The 18,171-nt window shown below is 42.5% G+C and overlaps 1 pseudogene; it reads left to right on the plus strand.

The window, feature by feature from the left end:
* Window positions 1-1,873: 1,873 nt before the first annotated feature.
* LOC100723848 (olfactory receptor 10P22-like) lies at window positions 1,874-2,811 on the plus strand (annotated as a pseudogene).
* Window positions 2,812-18,171: the final 15,360 nt, after the last annotated feature.

Below are 18,171 nucleotides of genomic sequence, written 5' to 3' on the forward strand. Positions count from 1 at the left end.
TAAAGGAATAAAGAAAAAGCAATCTTTAAGATCTATGACAATTTTAAACAATCCCAAAGGAATGGCACTGGGTGAGGGGAGGTCAGGCTGTAGAGGCCCCATTAAGACCATTGTCTTATTTATTGCCCTAAGGTCTTGTAGCAGCCTCCACTTTCCTGACCTTTTCCGGATAACAAAGATAGGTGTGTTCCAAGGGGAATTACTAGGAACAATGTGGCCTGCATCTAACTGGTCCTGTACCAGCTGCCTTGCGGCTGCAAGCTTTTTAGAGTTAAGGTTGTTTCTAAAGGCTTATATGAATCCCCAATTTGCCATGGAGGCACAGGGAGTTGCGGGCTGCCATCCTGGGACCTGCTGATCATGTCAACAGGTGGAAGTGGTGGCAGATCACCATGTACGAGGACCTCTAACAGGCCATCATTCTCTGCATCTGAGAAATCAGAGGCTTCAGATTTTTTTGAGGACGGTTTTAAGGTAGATTTAATGGAGTCGCGCAAGGCAGCCTCACCTAGTGTAACTGTCTCCTCAACCTGAGGGTCTGTATGCCTCTGGGCAAGCAGCTCAGAAATTAAATTCCAATATGTAAAGGTGGTCACAGGAACCTTTTTTGGACCGAAAACTCTATAATAATCTTTTAAAGCATCTCTTACTCTATTTCACCTCTTGGTATCTATAGAACCCTCTAGGAGGAACCAAGGGCAAACCTTATGAATAAATTGAAAATACTGTAATAATTTTTTTGTTCCAACCCTTATCTCTCTTGTCTTTCATGCCTTTATAAGGCCTCCGACGAACACTTCGTGTTCGCTCAATACTTGACCCATGTCGGGGAAGGGAAATGGGGTTGTCGTTCACTCACCGTGACTCGGGCAGGACGTCGGGTAGTTGTCTGCGCAGGTCTCGGCACTTGATTTAATGTCCTGTTGCTTTAAGCTTTAATCCTTGATTCAGTTTACTCATTCCTCAGCCGAGGTCTCTGGTTCAATTTGCTTTCACTTTCGGTTTAAGCCGGCTGTCTCTCGAACGGCTCCCTCGTTAACTTCTCCGTGCCAGGAGCCCCACGTTGGGCGCCACTTGATCCGGCCTGCAGATCAACAAGTTCAGAGCTCCTGGAGGGAAACGGGGATTAAATAAAAGACATGGGGGAGACAAAAAGAGACGAAGGCAAGATGATGTGACCCAATCAAGCCTCCGGTTTATTGAGAAAATAATCACACCTTTTATAGGCTAAGGGCGGGAGCTGGGACAGGAAGAGGTTAAACAGATGAATACAACAGGGTTACCATCACATCCGGATAAACGACGTAAGCAGAAGAGGATTATGGTTAATGTAGGCAGACGCAGTGCCCATAGGAGAGAGAGAGAGAGACATCTAGGCAGCAATGCCTGTCACTCGGCTCCCTACAATGTCTGTCCTGTGATGTTGCTCTCTCATATCCTTTATTTCTCTTCCTCATGATGGATCCATTTTACCCCTGTCTCCTTCTACCAGCTTCATTTACTCTGTCTGGCCTTCATTTTCTGCCCACATTCTTAACTCTTTCTTTAGCGGAGCTGTCCTTCCATTCCCAGCTCTTTATTCTTAAAAACAGCCCCTGTTTGAGTAGAAAAACCATCCTAGTGTTCACCAGTACCCAGCCGCCAAGAAAATCTGCCATTTTTCCTTAACTCCCATGTATGTCTTCCTTCTGCTCTGCTACATTTTTCTGGGAAGAAGTCACCAATAGGCCAGGTATCACCCACCCCAGTGAGCTGGAATGCTCTTGTGGACTTTCCCACACTTTTCTGGACAAAGTCCTTGTCTTGGTCTGGTTGCTTCCTGGTAGTGCATAAGAACTTCCCTAGCTCCTTATTTCAGCCTGGCTTTGGGGACATGGAAAGTGACAATGACACAGTTGAGACTGAGTTTATCCTGTTGGGGTTCTCGGGTTTTCACTCCCTTCAGGTTCCTCTGTTCTGGGGGGTGCTCTGCATCTACTTGGTCACCTTGCTGGGAAACTCCCTGATCATCGTCCTCTCGCTGGCTGACCCTGCCCTCCACTCCCCCATGTATTTCTTCCTTTGGCACTTCTCCCTGGTGGAGATCCTCTACACTACCACCATCGTGCCCAGGATGCTAGTCGATCTCCTGTCTTTTCACCCCACCATTCCACTTGCCAGCTTCTTCACCCAGATATAATTCTTTTCCTGCTCTTGGGTCACTGAGTGCTGCTTGTTCACTGCCATGTCCTATGACCACTATGCCGCTATCTGCTGACCACTGCATCACACCACCTTGATGAACCAGGGAGCATGTGCCTGCATGGTGGGGGCCTCTTACCTCATGGGCATCATCACTGGCACCACTCATTCCATCTGCATTTTCACCTTGCCTTGCCATTATGCAACATAGTCCACCACTTCCTGTGTGACATCCTGCCTGTGCTGAGACTGGCTACTGCAAGTACCTTCTGGGGTGAAGTGGGAGACCTCACCAATACAATATCCTTTGTCCTGACCCCTTTTTTGCTAATTATGGCCTCCTTCCCCCGTATTCTTGCCACCATCCTTGGAGTAGCAACATCCCAGGGGCGTCAAAAGTCTTCTCTACCTGCTCCTCCCAACTTTTTGTTGTCATTCTCTTTTTTTGGAACTGTGACTGTGGCTTATCTGAGGCCTGGGTCAGTCTCTTCCCCAGATATGGAACAGATCATTGCTGTATTCTACACGATTGTCACCCCTATGTTCAACCCTTTTGTCCATACCCTGAGGAACAAGGAAGTCACAGGGGCCATGAGGAGGCTCATGAGTAGGTACCTCTGGAGCCACTGACACCCATCTCTCCTCCTGAGTTCCTGGAGCTAAGGACCTGACCCTTGGCTACTCTCACATCTGAGGGTAGTCCACAGGGTCTGGACTACTGTGTGTGAGTGTGACTGCTGGGCTCCTTGCTCCACCCAGTGTGAGGCTCCAAGGCACAGACATGCTGCTCTGACTGGGCTTCTGGGGTTTGTTTTTATGTTCTTAACCTAATTTAATTGCAGATGCAGAGCTGAGAAAATACTTTTAAAGGGAAGTTGAGGAGAAAAGGCTGCTGTGATGGACACGTGATGACCTAGCAATTGCTGGTCTTCCCTGAAGCTCAGATGCCTTCCTCAGCCTACAACTGTTGAGACAGGCCTATTTCTCCTCTTTCCAGAATTTCCTCATTGCAAGCTTCTTTTTGACATGAGTCAACTCTGCTGCAACAAAATATTTACCCCAGCTGCAATGTCTAGTCTTGGTGCCTGAGGAACTTGTGTTATGATCAGTTTCTTGGCTTTAGAATTTCAGGGAATGAGTCTTGTTTCATGCTGCTTTAGATAGGATGGCATCTGTCCAGGTTCTCTCTCTCTCTCTCTCTCTCTCTCTCTCTCTCTCTCTCTCTCTCTGTGTGTGTGTGTGTGTGTGTGTGTGTGTGTGTGTGTCTTTCTCTCTCTCTCTTCCTCAGATGTTCCCTACTCAGCTTCTCCCACATTCTTGTCTTAGGGTAGACATTAACATCCCTCTTTCATATCTAAGTAGGATCAAAAAGTCTGAGCTGGTGCTTATACTCTCAAAATATCTTTTTTTCCTGCAAAAAAAAAATTGTCTTCTTTGAGTTCATCTTAATTTGCTGGCCAGAAATCCAGCACCTTCTGACTTGAAAGCCAAGTCTTGTGTGTTCACAAACTCTCTTTGAGCTCTAAGCCATAGGAGGGAGGGATACAAATGGGGAAATCACTCTCAAGGCAGGACAATGAGGGTCTTTAGCCATTGATTTTTCATCCCAATTTACTAAAGTGACACTATTGAAGAAAATGTTGCATTCAGAAGAAAATAACTACTAACATTTGGGTGTTGATAATGTCATAGAAAATTCAGTCTGTTTCTCTCTTTCTCTCTCTCTCTCTCTCTCTCTCTCTCTCTATATATATATATATATATATATATATATATATATATATATGTGTGTGTGTGTGTGTGTGTATGTATGTATTTGTATGTATAGTGTGTGTACATATTTCTAAAACCTGAAGTGAGATTATATTGTCTAAACTGACCTGTAATAGTAACTTTCTACCTTATAAAGCTACATTGTAATATTGTACCATATTAAAAGATTTTTAAGGAACATGATTTTTATAGTGATTTAGTAACCTACTCTATCAATGTACTATAATTTTAATCAATCTATTACTGAAATTAAAATTTTTGTCAAATATTGTTGAAATAGATTTTGCTACACATGTCTGTGTACATTTACTTTTATTTCTTTCTGCTTAAAATTCTAAAATGGAATTGCTGAGCCTAAATGTTTTTGAAACATTCTTACTAAGAGTGTGGAATGAGTTGGGATTAGAGGCCAGGGGAAGACTAGGATGGAGAAGATCTAAATATACATTTAATATCCTTACGAAGCAGAGGATCTGATAACAAGGACACACACTTGCCTTTCCTCAGTCTATCAAGGGCAGAATAAGATGGATTTGGATTGCAAATGTAACATGAGGCATCAAAATTAGACCTAAGGAAGTGCGTTCTGACACAGTTGCTGTTTGAAGAAAACAGAGCGAGACCTCACCTTTTTCCTGCTTTGTTCTGAGCTGAGCATGGAGGCAAAATAAGGAGGACCTGAGGGAACTGAACTGGCTCTGCCCAATGGGGTTTAACACTTCTCTCACTGACATAGTGCAGGAAACCAAAGGTGAAGTTTTTGTACAGGTATGATCCTTAAAATATTTAGCCAGACAGGCCCAGACTGTTTTATTTTGGGGGGACAAAATATTTGAGACATCATTTATGAGAAATCCAAATTTAAGATGTTTTCTATTTTTGTTCTTAAGCCCAGTGATTTAACCCCAGGTGCTGTTCCAGCCATGCTGGGGCCTCAGATAGAGGCCAGGATCCGAGCAGAAAACTCTGGCCACCTCCATGAGGGAAGAAGGAAGCCCCTGGGAACAGAGCAATTTCCTCTGATGTGAGTCTTTTGAGGGCTGCAGCCCCATTCTAGGTACCTGTGTGAGTATCGACACCCCCCTTATCTCAAAGCAGTATTAAGATAGTTTCTGTGTTTCACAGGATTGTTGTGAATATTAAAGATAGTGGAAACTCCCAACCTACTATGTCCAGAATGAGTTCATGCTCTCTAAAATTGAAGAGTGAATTTTAAGAACAGAGATTAAGAGTATATGTATTGAGAAAAGAAAGCTTCTGTCTGAAGAGAGACGGAAGGGGTCCCAAGCAGGTTGCCCAAGACTCTGTCTTTTCTAGGGACTAGAATAAAACCATGGGTTCAAGGTGGGGGAAAACTGGGAGCTCACAAAGCAGATGGGCATAAGGCTGGACATAACTATTGAAAGGATTTTGCCCTAGATAGGACATTACAGCAGTGGGAAGCGGGATCAAGAGATGTTTACCTTGAGGTCATTTTCCCCTCCCCTAGGCAATTTACCTGTGGTGGGAAAAGAATTCCAGTTGGCTGCCACACATCAGCAATGCCCCCTTTAGGCACCACCCCAGACCAAAGCTATATGTATGTCCCCCACACCACGTGTCCAGCAGAGAAAGCCAGGCCCTGGCAGTCATGGAGTTTCTCTCTACGTCCTAAAAAGAAAGGCCATTTTTACTGTATATTCTCTCTTCTAACCATGCCAAAAATCCTATCATTTGGTTCCCCAATCAGGAAAGGCAGAGTGAAAGGCTCCTGGGAATCCCTCCCAGTTTGAGTCCCCCAGCCTGAGAACTCTCTTTTACCACACTGAAACCACCTTTTTCTTCCTCTAGGACTGTTTACTTGCTGCTGCTAATCTGCATGCAAAAGCGACCTTCCTCACTCCACGCAGGTGAGGTGCTGTCTGAGGTTTTTTGCTTCTGTTCCTTAGCAAGCTTGTGACAAAAAACCCTTCCTGCTGTCCCCAAACAGGGATACCAGTTTTCACAGTCTTTAGGCCGCACTGCTTGAGGCAAGACTGACATTTTTGTTCACTGGGACCCCACCCCGCACTCTTCAGTGACCCAGCGAAGGAGAATGGGTGTTGGGACATTCTGCGTCACACTTACAAAATAGATGACGGTCTTTTTTTGTTATGTGTTCACCCAGCACAGCTTCCACGTTCGTTGGGGGGAGCTACAGCTCTTACTTCCCGAGGTGAAGTTGTTCTCTCAGCTCACTTATAATTTGGTCATGGGGACCACTTCCTATCCCCCAAAACACACACCTCTGGGGTGCCTGGTTCATAACCTTGGTGCTCTTGGCCTCTAAAAGGCTACCAAAATCCAAAAAGCTGATCTTTTATTTATGCTTTTATCACAAAGGTGGCAAATTGGCAGAAACCCTTCATCTTCGGGCCTTTTTCACTTTAAGGATGTGTCTTTCTCTCACTCTGTCTTCTGTGATGCCCAAAAACTTCTGACTCACTTTACTCCACCAGAATCTCTCCCCCTCCCCACACTTAGGATGTAGCTCCTGTCTTACAGCTTCTTCCCTGAATCTCACACCCCAAATCCCACAGCTTTCTCAGCTAAAGGCTGAGACCCCTGCATGGTCCTCTCCTCCTCCTTCACTCACTAGGATCTCTAATCTTTTACCTAGCATTTCTCCCCAGTCTCCAATTTCTCAATCCTTCCTGCCCAAGCCATCTGTCCCATCTGAGGGTTCTTTGTCTCTTTCCCCTGCCTCGCCATTTTCTCCACCGGCTCACCATACTTAGTCCCAGGCATGCCAGCATTCTGGCAGGCCACATGGTTGCCAGAAACCATGTTGATGGCCCACACTCACCTGCCGGAAAGTGGACACCTAGTAATTTTAACCAGCTCTTGTTCACTAATTGGAGGCCCCAATAATTTCCATAGTCTTATAAGAGACACCTCAACTGAAGTAAAATATATCTAATGTATAATGATAAGTTTTTTCTTTCAGATCCAGATGTATGCTTAGAGATGCTTAAATAATGAACAGTCCAAACAATGTCACAAATTTCTTCAGTGTTCAAATGTTAAAATACCCATGTTTAATAGCCATTTAATATTCTATATTAAGCTTACTGCCTATACTGCACTGTATTGTTATCAATCTTCTGGATGTTCAACAACTAAAATTAAGAGACAATTATAAATTCCTTTTGGATTCCTTTTGCTGGGATCCACCAGATCTTTTCCAGAAAAAAGGTTATATGATGCAGGGGCTGACAGAGCAATGAGACTGGCACTGAGGCTGGGGCAGGGCCAGGTCTGAGTCTTTCCCAGCCTGTCCACTGGCTCTGGCTCAGCCCTCTGCCGACCAGCAAGTGCTGGGCATATTGGGGCTATAAATAACTATACTCAACTGGCATTAAATGACACTGTAGCAGATCTCTCTTCTAAATAAAAAGGTAAAATAAGTAAAACAGGTCATCCTCCAAAAATCAGACAGCATTGGACATTCTAACAGCATAAGAGGTACTTATATGATTGTAAAACCTAACTGGGTATATGACAAATGAGTGGCATGTCAGTTTCTAAAATTCCCTGGACCTTATCCTCCTTATGGAAAGCCATTGCTAAAGTTATAACCATAAATACCTTGATTGTATTATTTGACTCCTGCATACTTGATTCTTTACTTTTGTCTCCTTTAGACTTAAAGTTGTACACCTACCCAAGATAAAAACCAGATGTCTTGTGACTCTGGAAGAGACAGATACCTTCCACTGTGGGTTAGATCCAAAGACAAAAGGCTAAGCATAGCCCTCAAACCCCACAGGGAGACCTTCTTAATATGGCTTTTTATGTTTTTAACAACAGAGATAAAAATCAAAAGAAAAATAACAATCTGGTCTTTTAGTAGTAACACTTGGAGCTCTGAGACAGGTAAACCAACACAAGGTAGAACTGCCTTAGCCCCTCCCAGACCATGCTTCAAGTGCAGCAAAGAAGGACATTGGACAAGAAAATGCCCCAATCCTGGCATTCCTTTGGGGCCTCTCCCCTATTGCATCTCAAGGGCCACTGGAAGAGCAACTGTCCTAGCCACCAGAGAGCAGGTAAGCCATCCTCCACTCCTTGCCTTCACAGGAGACTTCGTCACTGCCAGATTCATCACTGACTGATCCACTTGGACTTGCTACTGAAGATTGATGGGACTCAGGACCTACAGCCCCCATTAAGGTATCCTTCTGAGAGCCCCATTCCACTGGAGGACTCAGGTAAGACATTCTCTGTACTTGTAGACACAGGGGCCATGTATAGTGTTCTTCCTGAGTTTTCAGACTGCTATATTAAGTCCTCAGTCTCTATTGTGGGTGTTGACAGCCAACCTATGCAGCCTTTGTAGACAGGGTCTATTTCATGCAGGTTCCAGACTTGTTTCTTCTCTGGTTGATCCCATAGTTTAAGATACCTCCAATCTCACCTGCATTACCAATGCCATGCCTATTTTAATTGTCTCATGGATTCAATTTTTCCCTGTGTTCCCCAATATCCTATAGTTCCCAAACATTTACAGGGACTTAAACCTATAATTAAGTGCCTTTTAGATGTAGTTTTCTTAAACCTACCCATTCACCCTATAATACTCCCATTCTCCTGGTACTCAAGCCTGATGTGTCTTACCATCTAGTACAGGATCTTAGGGTAATCAATAGTGCTGTTACCCCAATCCACCCAGTGGTGCCAAACCCTTATATGATGCTCTCTTACATCCCTCCCTCCACTACTCACTTACAGTCATAGATCTTAAAAATGCCTTAAAAACTTCGCCTTTTTCCTAACAATAAAAAGACGAGAATGAAAGGATTTTGCCCTAGATAGGACATTACAGCAGTGGGAGGTGGGACCAAGGGACGTTTACCTTGAGGTCATCTTCCTGGCCCCTAAGCAATTTACCTGTGGCCTGAAAAGAATTCCAATTGGCTGCTCGTACACCAGCGATGCCCCCTTTAGACACCACCCCAGACCAAAGCTATATGTATGCCCTCCACACCACATGCCCAGCAGAGAAAGCCAGGCCCCAGTGATCATGGAGTTTCTCTCTGCATCATGAAGTTTCTCTCTGCATCCTTAGAATAAAGGCCATTTTTACTTTATATTCCCTCCTCTAACCGTGTTGAAAATCCTATCAACTATCGTTAGCCAATAAGACCAATAGTTTAGGTAAAATTGATTACATCAGGAACAAATGGGAAAGCAAGTTACATAGGAAGAGGGCATTCTTAGAGCTGTGACCTTTCCTCTAGGGGGATGGGATATTGACTCCAGGATATCTCAGGGTGATAGGAAACTAATTCGAATAGGACTCGAATGTATTTGTTTGATCCTTTCCCTTGAGGCCTGGCCCAAGCAGGAGGTGTCTGTCTCCCCCACAGTTGTAAGGTATCTACACTGGCTCCTTTGAGCACCTAGCCCTGTCTCACTGCCTATAATTTCTAACTAACTTGGCTGCTGCAACAGTAGCATTGCTGTCAATCTTTACTACAGGATCATTTGTGATTGAATGGAAAGTTTGTACTCAATCTAAAGCACTACAGAATATTAAAAGAGAGGGGGCAACTAGGTAAGAGTTTAATGAGGGGGGCACAGAGGGAGTCACCACAGTGAAGGCTGTGGTGGATCCCTGCAGACAAAGGGCAGGTTCTGCCTGATATAGGCTCTGATGGGAGAAGGGTTCTGGGTACTGATGTGAGCTGATTTATTTTGTGAGAGTGCAGGGGATTGGGTAAACCTTTACATTCCTGAGTTTTGGCACAGACTTTTGGGAGGAAGAAGCCATAGGAAGAGTAGAAGGAAGGAGTAGTTAGAAGTAGTTAGGAAAAAGTAGTTATGCATTATCAGGGCACAGTTTTGAACCATTGTCATGATGATTGTGCTGTCTTTCAGATGGGGGGAATCTAACATTCCTATCTCTTTGGTGTTAGAGGGTGCTATGGAGTCTCTCTGACTGATTCAGGCTAAGAGGGGGCATTGTTGGGGCCTAGAGTAGAAGGGAATGGGATTGAGGGATCCATCCCATCCATTCCATCTGAGTCTGTGTGGTAGAGATGTCACTCAGTAGTAGGATTTCCTTCGTAATGAATGCCTGGATTGGATAAACTGTGAGAGGAGCCTTTACTGCAGTTGGAGTCGCAAGGTATACCAGATGAGGTCCATTATTTTTAGGTTCAAGAGTTGAAGTTGAACCTGTGGGCTTAGGAATTTTAATATAGATTAAGTCTCCTGGAAATAAAGGAGGATCTGGTGTGTGTCTCTTGGAGGGCTGAGGGAGGCAAAGATCTGTGTATTGTTGAAGAAGGTGTCAGAGGAATGAAAGAACCAGAATGTAGTCAGCTAAGGGAGGAAGATTAGAAGGTAAAGGCAAGCTTTGTCAAACAAACAGTCTACTGTACATAAGCCCAAAAGAGCTTAACTGAGTAGGTGACCCAGAGAGAGCTTGGAGTTTTGTAGGGGCTAGAGTTAGGAGTAGAGAGAAAAGAATCATGTATAAGTGGGAAGGAAGTATGAGTTAATTGGAGAACATCTGTGCAGTCATGTAGACGTATATCTGTATCTGTTGTAGGAATGGGCAATAGGGTGACTGGATTGAGGGTGTTGCTGGTTGAGACTGTGACAAGGGGGTCTTGTATTAGAGTTAGATATACTTGTTGCAGCTGTGATGGACATCATTAGAGCTGGAAGTGTCTTGTGAGAAATTACATTGACTAGATGGTATGATGAGTAAACTGTGATTGTCCTAAAGTGAACTTTTTGGCTTCTTATGTCAGGATGGCTGGCACTGCTATCACCAGAAGACGGAGAGGCCATCCTCTAACTGCAGTGTCCAGCTGTTCTGAGAGGTAGGCTACAACCTGGAATGAAGGCCTTTTACTGTGTCTCAATACTCCCATCTCATTATCTTTATCTGTTGTACTGTGTAGAATAAAGGGTATAGTAGGATTAGGAAGTGCTGCGCCCATTTATTGATAAATATCTCAATGTGATCCTTCTTTATAGCTGAATACTCCATTGTATAGAAATACCCCAACTTTTTTATCCATTCCTCAGTTGATGGACACTTGGGTTGTTTCCAAGATCTGGCGATTACAAATTGTGCTGCTATAAACATAGATGCACATATATCACTGTGGTATGATGCTTTCAGTTCTTCTGGGAATATGCCTAGAAGTGGAATAGCTGAAATAAATGGGACTTCCAATCCCAGCTTTTTGAGAAATCTCCAGACTGACCTCCACAAAGGCTGTACCAGTCTACACTCCCACCAACAGTGCAGGAGAGTTCCTTTTTCTCCACAGCCTCTCCAGCATTTGGTGTTGGTAGTTTTCTTGATCCTGGCCATTCTTTCAGGAGTGAGATGGGATCTCAGTGTGGTTTTAATTTGCATTTCTCTAATGAGTAATGATGATGAACATTTTTTCATGTATTTATTTGCTATTTGTATTTCTTCATCTGAGAATTGTGTATTCATCTCAGGTTCCCATTTTTGGATTGGATCTTTGAATTTTGGAGGTCTGATTTTTTTTAATTCTTTATAGAATTCCTTTGTCTGAGGGACAGTTCACTAAGATTTTTTCTCAGTTTGTGGATTTTCTTTTCACTATGCTGGAGATTCCTTTTGACATGCAGAAACTCTTTAATAAATGGTGTTGGAAAAACCAGACCCATGTACTAAATTTAAATCTAAATGGGTCAAAGATCTGAATATTAAAATAGAAACATTAAATCTATTGGAAGACAAATTGGGTAAAAACCTTGAAGATGTAGGGGTAGGTAGAGAATTCATAAACAGCAATCAAACCATATGGGAAATACTTCCCAGAATCAATAACTAGGACCCTCAGCTTCTTTCATCATCTGCCCTGGATATAATTGGAGTACTCCTAATTGTACTGATCCCTGCGTTTTCCATGAGGTGAAGGGCTGTTTTAATCCACTCCCAAGGAGAAATTCATGCAGAAACACATCTTGCCTTTCTCTCTGGCTCCTTGCTGCTTCTTCTTGGATATGAGAGTGATCTAACTTTTCAGAGGACTTTTGCTCTTTGGGTTTTTTTTATCATACTGCCTACCTTTTCCTGTCCATACTCTTTTCTCTTTCAAGTGGTGAGTGCACACTTAGAGTGATTTGTACAGAACCTCTCCCTGTAGTTGTGGGTCCTGGATAAACACAGGGAGTAGAAAGCTCACCTTGACTTTAGATTCAGCCACATACTCCAACTCAGCTTTACAGTAATAAAGACAATGTTCTGGCCCCAATCTAACTTTGGCTTTCATTTTCTAGCTGGTAAAAAACACAAAGGGAAGACACACCCTGTGATACAGTTTGAGTGTGCTGTGAAAATTCATGCATTGGAAGCTTGGTTTTCTTTAGGATGTTAGGAAGTGGTGCCCAGTTCAGTGTTGCTAGATCATTGTGAGTGGCACCTGTGGAAAGGGTTGAGGTAGCATTTGTGGGGCCCTAAGTTAGTTCTCCTGAAAGAGTTTTTATAAAAGAGCAAGACTGAGCCCTGCCTGCCCTCTGACTTCTCATCTCTCACATGACTTTTCTGTCTCAGACAAGCTCTTGCCTTGATGTATCTCCCACGACATCTTGCAGCTATCGGGCCCTTGCGGAGGTCAAGTTGATGAGGCTGCTCAGTGTTAGATTTTCAGCCTCTAAAACTGTGAACTAAATAAACAACTTTCCTTCATAAGCTTTCAAGCCTCGGGTAGTTTGTGATGGCAGTAGAAACGGACTAACACACGGTTAATTGAATCTCTTTTAAACCCCAACATTTTTAGTTACTATATATTCTTCCCTCTTTTCTTGTCATTTCACCTTTGCTCACTATGCTTAGTTGTAATGAATATTTCCAGTTCCTGGAGTGTGCCATGCTCTGGCTCACCTATCAACTTGACACATTCTTTCCTCCTTTGTTTAAAATTCAATTGGCAAGGTGGAGATGGTGATGCAGGACTGTAATTCCGACATTTGGAAGACTGAGGCCAGCCTGGGCTACATAGTGAATTGAAGACCAGCCTAAACTACATGACAAAAATGAATAAATAAATAAATAAATAAACAAACAAACTACATGGCAAGACCTTGTCTCAAAAGATTAAAAACAAAATCAATTGGCAGGCCACTACATTGGGGTGGGTCTAGCGCTTCTCATTGACTGTAGCTATGGCATTCACATCATGGAAATAGGCCAACAATAGGATTACTTTTCTTTTCTGTAAACCATTAAAAGTATACCAACACACTGCTGTTCCAACACCTTGGATGTTTTAATGTGATAATAGAACATATTGTTTTCACATCCATTTTATTTGCTTTAAATTAAGTCATATTGTTGCTTTTTCCCCCAATATTATTTGACAATTCTTCCAGGATAATTACATTGTATGAATCTCCACCTTATCTTTTAAAAACTCCTCTACAGTCAAAAACTGCCACCTAATCTCTACATGGGAACCTGCCATTCTAACCAACTGGCTATGTTTCTTGTGTTGCTTCCATGAACATTTTGTAAGTTTCCTCTCTTGCCCTTCTCAATGAAATGCTCAAATACTTGCAGGGCTGTGCTGGTCAATTTATGAATTCCTGAATGCTCAAATAAACTCTTGGAAGGTTTATGTGCTTAGATTTATTTTTTAACACTATCTGGTGTCTTCTCCTTAATAACTTACTACCTTAAAAAATTAATGACATTACCTAGATCTCAGGTTAAGTTACCTTCTTCCCCATGAAAACTTCTCCATTTCTCTTTGCCTGGTTTAAGGGCCTCTCCCTTGTGCTCCTTGGTGTCCTACTTTGCTGTTATCTTTTGTACACATTACATAAGATATTGTAAAACTAGAGTTGTCTGCTGAACAGCTGATCTTCCCCATTAGATTGTGTTTTGTTTCATTGCAATCAAATTCCTGGCAAACAGGTTGGCATGGCAGTTTCTGAGTAAGACCATTAAACTTGAGTTTCCCAAAAGGCACAGCCCAGCACCTTGGTGGTTCACATGGCTTGCAGGAGTTCTGTAAGAGAGTGATCATCTCAGTTCCCTGTTTGTGCATGCAGAGGGTCTTAGAATGGACAGTTACCAGGCCTGTCACATCTGGCTGTAAGTGGCTTTGCCTGGCATTCCTCCAGAGAAAGCCACAAAGGAGTGAAATTTGATAATGCACCCCTAGATTTTCACAGGTCAGGCACAGAATAAGCAATGCCCACTGCTTGGATTAGTAGGCTGGGCACTATATTCAATATAGCATCCAGCTCCCGAGTGCCCTACCATCCTCTGTGGATGACAGGCCCATGGAGCTGTTCTATGTGCCTAAGGAAACAGCAAGCCCACTGTGGCCCTCAGGGCCTCTGGGGCTCCTGACAGTTCATCTCTCTGTAGTGATTCCAAACTTCTGTTCCTACATATGTAGGATAATTCTCTCAATTCTCCATGGTTTTGACCTCTCAAGATACCTAACTGGCCACAGGGCATCTGAACTTAATGTATACATGTTCTGCATATTAAAGCTCCAGTAGTACTATACATATTTTGAAATAGTTAAATATTAGATGTGAATTTTTTCATTAATACTAGAGTTTTTTATGAGTTACTTTTATTAGCAAAAATCTGTATTTATTAGCAAAAATATGACTTAATTTTTTATTCTTATATCCCAGTATAAGAATGTTCAGTTTTACCATTGAAAAAAAGGAAGAGCTAGTGAATTGCTTATATATATATATTTTGAGACAGGATCTCACTATGTAGTTCAGGCTAGCCTTAAACTATATAGCCCAGGCTGGCCTCAAACTTGTGGTGATTCTCCTGCTCAGCCTCCCAAGTGCTGGGATTACAGGAATGTATCACCATGACCAGCTGTTACTACGCAAAATTCTAAATGAACTTGGAAAATGTTTTACATCTTTATCACTCATTTCTATGAATACTTTTCTTGGATTATGGCCATCAGTCCATTTAAAATCAGGAAGTGTTTAGTCATTTTTCAAGCACAAACTCTAATATAAAAATTATGTCCACAGAAGCAAAATGTGCTTGAGAAGTAATACATAAAATTAGTGTTTAAACACATCATGTTATCATATATTTTATTTTCCTTACAATTACATGGTGAAAATGCAATAAACTTTTTTTGTTTTTGCTTTTTGCATAAAACTCTGGCTAAATACTTCCAAATATATGTGGTTTATCGTAATGTACCATTGAAAGATCAGCACTTTCTATATGTGCCATGAATTGAGGAAAACTGAAAGAATTAAGTTCAGTTACTTCTCCCAGGAACACTCCACACTGTTATGAATCATTAACCTTCAAATATGAATTTAAATTGTAGTGGAGTAGTACTTGGAAAGGACTCAAGGGCCCTCTGCCACCGAACATCCTCAGGCCTTTGTGCTCCTTGATGTTAATTCTCTGTAAGTTACCCAGAATAACCTTGAACATGTGACCTTCCTACCTGAGTCATCCAAGAAACTGAGATCACAGGTGTAGCAACTGTGACCAGACATACTTATACCTCTACTCCATTTCCCACCCACATTGAGTACCGATATGAGTTCTACCCCCATTGGGCCATATCAGGTTATTTTCTGAATATAAGGGATGTCATACAAACCTGGGCTCTCAGACTCTGTGTTTATTTGTCTGATGATATTTTCTGATCTCAAGTTCCGTATAGCTTGTCTTTCCAAATCTGGCCCAGACTACTTCATTCCTAGTATTCAGAGGCTAAGGTTTCCTTCTGATGCTTTTAGCCCTCACATCTATGACATCAGTCAAAATCCTTTAGGGTCTGGTTGATGATACAGACAAATAGTTGACTAACAAAGCATAGAATAGTCCAGAGAGACATGGGGAGAACAGAAGACCATGCCAGAGGCTGAGCTTCCAGAAGTGACTTCCAAACACAATCTGGACAACTGAGGAAATCATTGTCTCTATCTCTGCATTCAAAAGCTCTTTGTAGGTGAGCAATTTGCCAGTGCAACCTTCTTTGCTATAGCTACTCTTTGCCTCTTATGAATCCCAGTTATTCAGTCCAAGTCAGGCATGGGAATACCTGATTGTTGGAAGCAGATCACATACCTGGGAGACTGGGAGACATTCTTAGAGCCAAGCTAGAAAAAAGCCTTTCTGCTCCTCTTCCTCTTCTTCTTCCTCATCATAAACTAGGGCAATTCACCAAACATTGAAAAAAGGTCAAATGTTGGGTGGCAACCGTGAAGGTTCAATGTTGCTCTCCAGATCCTGGGTGAGGTGGCCTCAAGGCCTCCCCCAGTCTGGGTGCTGGTGAAGGTGCAGAGGCTCAGGCTGAGGACCCAGTGAGGCCAGGGACTTTCTCTTGTTCAGTCAGACAGGTTGTCATCACTTACAAATAGTGTCAGAAATCAAGAATGGGAGAACAAAGAAGATTCTTGTGCAATTCTTCAAGGAGAGCAGGGCCAATGATTTTGGAGGCCTCTGTCTGGGCTGGCATTTTTTAACATCTCTGAGAGTCAATTTTATATTAGGTTTAAATGTTAGGTTTAAATTACTATTAACAACCTTAAGTGGTTCAATAAATCAATTATTGAACTAGTTATGGAGTGATAGAGACTCAGTTTTCTGTCCTAAGTTCAAGTTACTAACACCTTAGAAGTAGATGAAGAAGTATGAGAAAATAATTATAATTCATTTCAAAAAGACATAGGGTAACAGTGACATAAAAGTGATAGTAATTAAAAGTGTCTTAGATAGCAAATTTCAAAGAGTTCCTTGAGTTGAGTTTTACATGGTGACTAAGTGTTTGCCAGTAGCAAAGGAGGCTACAGAGAAAAACAGATTCCCATGGTTGAGCCAGTACTCAGCACAAGAGCTACGTCCATGCAGGATAAGGACAGCTTGAAGTTCAGGGAGTGGAAAATGGCAGGATTTCATTTTTAAAAGTTAAACAATTGTCCCTTGTGCATACATATTATAGCTCTAGAGCTTTTTAATTAATTCATCTGTTGATGTGTACTTAGTTCATTTCCATATCTTGGTTATTGTGAATAATGCTGTCCTGAAAATAAGAATACAGATGTTTTTATGTGTTGCTGACTCTATTCCCTTTAATTAAGAATTGGATCATCTTACATATGGGCAGTATGATCTATGATCCCATGTTGGGCTGTTTCTGTGGGACCCGTTCTCACCCAAGACCTCAGGGAAGATTAAGGAGGAGTTGTTAAAACATATGACCAGGAGGAAGCACTTCCAGAGCAGTAAAGACTTCTGAAAATCTCTGAGATTTGGTGTCCAAATACTGGTATACAGCAACATGAGGAAAAGAAGGAGGAAAGTGAGTCCCTGGAACTCATGAGGTCTGAAGCAAGAATTAAAGCCCAGGGGGTGATCAAAGAGAGAAATTTCAATGAAGAAGGAAGAGGAGGCAGAGGGCACTTTTTCCCTGAACCTGGACTCACTGCATGTGAGGAGCAGCTTGAAACTTTTTTTTTTTTTGTCTTTTTCCTTTTTATCGGTACCAGGGATTGAACTCACAACTGCCTGCTTGCAAGGCAGGCGCTTATGCCGCTGAGCTAAATCTCCAGCCCCCTGCTTGAAACTTCTGATGCATGGTGACTGCTGGCAACCTGAAAGACCTCCATATAGAGGTACACCAGTGGATGTAGTGGATAGTGCTGGCTGGTAAATTATCCCATTTGGACTTCCTGCAAGAGAGGACAATTGGCCAAGGGCCATCTTGAAAAGAAGGCAACCAAGTTTGGGACTCTGAGTAACTGCTAACATCATCTAGTGGCTGCCAGCTGAGTTCAAACTTCTGGCTGGCAAGAGGACAGCAGTGACCTGAGTGAGCCTGGTTTCATCCTTGAAGTCTGAGGCCAGCCTGTACTTCAGTGGAAATATGGGTGTAGGCTCACTGGGGCCATCTTCTATCCTGTTGTGGACCCACTGCTGCCTTGCTATAGTTGATCAATACAGATCTGGACTCTGTGTGCCCACACTGTATACCAGTGGCAACAGAGATACATCTTAAAGTGGATATTTTTTATTTTCTTTTTTGTTCTTTTTCTTTATTTTCTTTCTCCCTTGTTTTTGATTGGTTGGTTGATTGATTTGTCCTTCATTGTTTGTTCTTGTTTTTATATGAGTGTGAATATGGTTTCTAGTTTTAGGTTGTATTTCTGCTTTGTTCTTGTTTTTATTTCTCCCTTCTTCCTTTCTCTCTTGTC

The sequence above is a fragment of the Cavia porcellus genome, unplaced genomic scaffold (assembly GCF_034190915.1).
Source record: "Cavia porcellus strain 051 isolate PalLab524CR breed Dunkin Hartley unplaced genomic scaffold, mCavPor4.1 scaffold_8, whole genome shotgun sequence".
In the NCBI taxonomy this organism is placed as follows: Eukaryota; Metazoa; Chordata; class Mammalia; order Rodentia; family Caviidae; genus Cavia; species Cavia porcellus.